Genomic DNA, 4,740 nt, shown 5'->3' on the forward strand with positions numbered 1-4,740 from the left:
GAGTGGAGTGGGGGGGGGGGGGGGGGAGTACGTAAGTGGGTCTGATAATAGGAGCATAGGTGTGAAGAGAAACCAGAAGGAGAGGAGGGCTGGTGGGAGGGGGGAGGGCTACAGGAAGCAGGACAAGAAAAAGAAGCAGAGAGGAGAGAGAGGCAGAGCAGAACAGACTCCCTCCGCTTCCTGACCGCCTGTTTTCTCCGGTGCGTCGCTACGAACGTCAGCGGACGACTGAGCGAAACTTCAGCCGCTCCTGCGGGCGCCTGGCTGCCTGTGGCGATAGGATTTACAAACCTCTACAGGAAAGGAGAGCAGAGGGGAACTGGCTTTTGTCTGTGGAGGTAAAATAATGCATGGCACTATCGTCGTATTGTTGCTGCTGGTGTGCGCGTCGCACGAAGGCAGCTTTTCATAAACGCAGCACGCTGACGAGTCGGCTTTCCCAGCCGCGGATCAACACCAAACTCCAACAAATGTCTGAGTGAGCTCATCCAGAGAGGACTGGAAAAAAGCCAACGAATCAAATCAGCGTCCAAACTGATGAAACACCTGTTTTATGTTGAAAAAAACCAGACGATGGCAGGTAACGTAGCTCAACTTTCTGTTTAAACGAGAACATCCTCAGAGGACGGGAATCAGGAGTAACAGAAAAAGTACAACTACGGATACTTTTCTCAGATTTGAAATATCTGAGAACTTATTTAGTCTGTTAACTAATTTCACATCACAGATTTAAAAACTCGAAAACTGATTAAAAATGAGAAAATTCCTTTGGAAATGCCCAAAACTCCAACGTAACCTTGGAATAATTGGAGCTACATTTAGATGTCTGAACTGTTGCAGGAGCGCAACAATAATAATAATAAAAAAAACATGTTAAAGCTGCGACCAGTGGCTCATAACGGTCACCATGATATCTGCGTCTCTTGCTCAGTTAATGAGAGGCAGGCAGACAGAAAAAAACAAGCCCTAATAATAAGCCTTACACCCAATCTTACAGTCTACGGGGGGGGGATTTGAGAGAAAACCATCAGTCCTAGAGGAGTAAAGGACACACGGGGTGGAAGAAGACAAAAATACTATAAACTGTAAAAGTACCCAAAGGAGATGAGTTTGTTTTAAAAGATTCAAAAAGTTCAGACAGCTCTAAAGTTAGTCGACAGAGTCATACCTGCCAACCGTCCCGCATTTAGCCCCCCGTCCCTTGTCCCGCATCACCCTGTGTGGGACAGCCAAAAGTCCCACATTTGGTCCTCACACACCACACTGTATTTCTCTCGCAAAAAAAACCAAACACACACACGTCCTTTTTGTCACTTTAACGCTATATTTAGCGAGTTTTCAGATCCCTCTAGCATTTTTTAAAGCGACTAGCGACAAATCTGGTGACTTTGGCGGCTAAATGTGAGAAAGCACTCATTCTGCAGCATACCGTAAGCCCCGCCCACTTCCCCAAGCACTGACAGCTGTCAATCTCCCAGCAGAGAACAGAGAGCTAAAGATGGAGAGGCAGAAAGATAAAGATGGAGGCAGGAAAGAAAGCTTTTCAAAGTGGTTGAAAGACAGCAGGAAGTTGTGTCTGAGCATCAAGAGGAGGCCTGGAAATGTTCAGGTTAGCTAATAAATAACAAGTTCCAGCTGTTTACTGATCAGTATTTACAATCTAACAGCTGAGAGGATGGAGAGGAAGATCCAAACTGGAGAGCAGCTATGATATGTGTTTAATTCAAATTAATTGATCAGAATTCAGGAAAATCCTGTTGAATCTCTGATGTTTGTGTGTTTTTCTGGGAGTGATGTTTTAAAGACATGATCAGCTGATGAAGAGATCAGCTGTTTATATACAACTGTAGATATTTGGAGCTACAGAGCTCCAAACAACAAGGTTGGGTTTTCCCATTGATCTCCATTATTATTATTATTTTTTGCACCTATTTTATTTATTATTCATTACATATTCTACTCTGTGCGTCGTATTACTATTCCTGATCAAACCGCACGTTTTAGTGGATAAATTTTGTGTTTATGCATAATGTTTCTCCTGCCTTAAAATAGCTTTGAGTAAGCCATATTGTTTTCCTCAGTTAGTGGGGATCAAATCAATCCAGAAACGTCTCTTCCCATCTGCAGGAGCTGCTGGCTCATAGATGCCATTGTTCTCCTGTTTACTTTTGATTTTGTACATTTTGTGCCGTCGAACCAGTTCTGCATGCTTTGTGCCATTCTCCCCGTTCAGAAAACAAATCGTTCAGCTCCATTGGGAATTATGAGCAATGCCTTTTTAGTATTTATTACTTTTATACTGTCTGAATGACTTTGTTCTCTGAAATCTGGATTTTTTTGTTTGTCTTCTTGTGTTACTTTTTGGTTTTTTAGCTACCGTCTTGCTAACTTTAGCTTCAATCTACGGTTTTTGCTCAGAACGTTTCCATAGTTTAACGAGCTTTGAGTTCACACAAACAGATTCTTTTGTCTGATGAATGGAAGCAAGGATAAAGTGGAGGAAGCCAGCCTTAGACGATCCTGGTCAATCTGAGAAAGACCTCTAAAAACTAACCAGGTGCTCATAAGCCAGTGGTGTCCAATCCTGGTCCTGGAGGACCTCTATCCTGCAGGTTTTAGATGTTTCTCTGCTCTTCAGCAGGTCTTCGAGTTCTGCTGTTCTGTGTCAGGAGGAACATCAGTAGCCCTCCAGGATCAGGATTGGACACCGCTGCCTTAAAGCTGAATGCTGGGTATCTACTTGAACAGAACGTTAAATAATGAATTTTACCTTTGACATTCCTGTTTATATTTTTGAAAAGCAACTCTGCTTACCGGGAACCAAAACTGTAAATCGGAGGTGGTTTTCATCTGGTCCAAGTTTGAGAAATTAAACCTTCTTTGCAGGACAGAGAAAAAGGAATGCAAGACAAAATCAGAGCTAATTTATAACCAAATTACTGAATGAAATTCGTTTTTAAGTTCTTAGGAGAACGGATAAGTGGCGGGAATGAATTCTGTGGGTGCAATCGAAATTTAGGATATTGATAACTTCTGGTTTGAGCTAAATTCATCAAACCCATCAGAGTTTAAGACTGAATTTAACTTCGGATGAGAAATGAATAAAATTGGAGCAACTCTATACAACCCTGCAACATGGAACTTTTAGGTCAATATCTTTCTGTTTTCTAAGTTTCAGTTGGCTGTGGCGGCCATCTTGAACGGGGTTGGCTTCAAAAGTCAATCCACTGTAGAGATCCATCCAATGACGATTTCCTGAAAGTCTCATTATGATGCATGAGAGAAAAATGACTCCAAATAGTTGATGGCAAAGATCTAGTGGGATCTTTTAGTTCTGTTTATACGCAAGAGGATCAGTCTCAGCTACTACCACAGCAAATTTTAGCTCGATATCTGGAAACTGGATTAAGCTATAGGCAGTTATGTTTTCTAAGGTTAGGCGACTGTAGAGATCTTGAATTGTGTTGACTTCGAAGGTTGATCAGTTGTATACGTACCTCTAATGATTGCTTCCTGAAAACTTCATTAAAATCTGGATTTTGAACATGTAATGTAACAAGCAGACCTACCAAAGCAGGACTACCATCTCAAAACGACCCATTTCTTCCTTTTCGCTTATTCTTTTATTTTGTCTCTGCAGGATTCTGAACTGAACCGAGGATGAAGAAGGCTGGAAGACGATGACCACGAAGGGGCAGCTGTTGCTTCTCGTCTTGCTGGATATTCCAGGTTGACTAAAGTACACCAGCTCATGCTCTGGTTCAGATCCCCCAGAGTCCGAAACGCTAAAACGGACATGAAGCATCCCTGGAGACACTTCCACGCGTCGCCTGCTTTGATGCGACTGCAGCAGCCCTCAGATTAAAGAGCTCGAAAATAATTAGACTACAGCACAAGCCTGTTTTCCTTCCTCCTTTTTTTATTGTCTGCTCTGTCCTTTGGGTGCCCTCTAGAATATTGAATTAAATATTATGTTTAAACCAAAGGACTGTTATATTTTATAGACAGCGAGGCGACTGTGGAAAACAATCTACCTGGACAGAGAGGAAGATTGTTTTGGTGCAGGAGTCGTTCTCATGTGGGGATGACACTGAAAGCGGCAATCTGAGCACAACAATGACAAGACTGAGCGTTTGATGAAAGAAACCATTGATCTTGGCGCGCCGCACTGATGCTGCAAGCTACAGGTCCCCCAACGAAGGCTGGGTGTGCGCTACGTCCGTGCTTCAGTCGAGCGAGCCGAGCTCAGACGTTTCATCGTCCGTCGAGACGAGAACGATCAGTTCGTAGGGAGAATGCGGCAAATCAAAAGTCCCGACGCGGCCGGGGTATGTGACGCGCTCCGGCAGGGTCTTGAGGACAACTTTGAGCTGGACAGGACACCGATGGCAGAGACAGGTAGGTGAAAGGTTCTTAGTTCCCCTCGTGAGTAACAGGCTTTTCACATGTGGTAAAATTGTTCAAAAGTTACACGGGTTTCACACACGTCAGGTGCCGTCATCATGTTTTCAAATGTGATCCCACCCTCCAGGATTTCTCGATGTTGCGATCGCAACCATTAACGCAAAATCAAGCAAACCCTGCGAAATCGCAACTTTTTGCAACTTTAACCCAATATTTATTGTTTCTGAAGTGATTCGCCACCGTTTCTGCAGTCTAGTCTCTTCTTTGTGGGTTTGTGTAGCGTGGAATACAAAATAACCCCAAATAACTCAGGAAGAAGACACGTGACGTCACTTC

The 4,740-nt window shown here is 43.4% G+C and overlaps 2 protein-coding genes across 3 annotated transcripts in view; one reads left to right on the plus strand and one right to left on the minus strand.

Annotated features, from left to right (window-relative positions):
- Positions 1-4,740, minus strand: part of cog5 (component of oligomeric golgi complex 5) — a 63,757-nt gene that overhangs the window by 45,932 nt on the left and 13,085 nt on the right. The window lies entirely within an intron of this gene.
- LOC108249073 (G-protein coupled receptor 22) overlaps positions 62-4,740 on the plus strand; it is an 8,955-nt gene continuing 4,276 nt past the window's right edge. The window contains exons 1-2 of one of the 2 annotated variants that reach the window (XM_017438213.3): positions 62-338; positions 3,641-4,398. The gene's annotated coding sequence lies outside the window, so the exon portion shown is untranslated. Of the gene's footprint in view, positions 339-3,412; positions 4,399-4,740 lie in introns of those variants that run through there. The other variant, XM_037975744.1, reaches the window with a different exon arrangement.

This window comes from Kryptolebias marmoratus, linkage group LG1 (assembly GCF_001649575.2).
Source record: "Kryptolebias marmoratus isolate JLee-2015 linkage group LG1, ASM164957v2, whole genome shotgun sequence".
Classification (NCBI taxonomy): domain Eukaryota; kingdom Metazoa; phylum Chordata; class Actinopteri; order Cyprinodontiformes; family Rivulidae; genus Kryptolebias; species Kryptolebias marmoratus.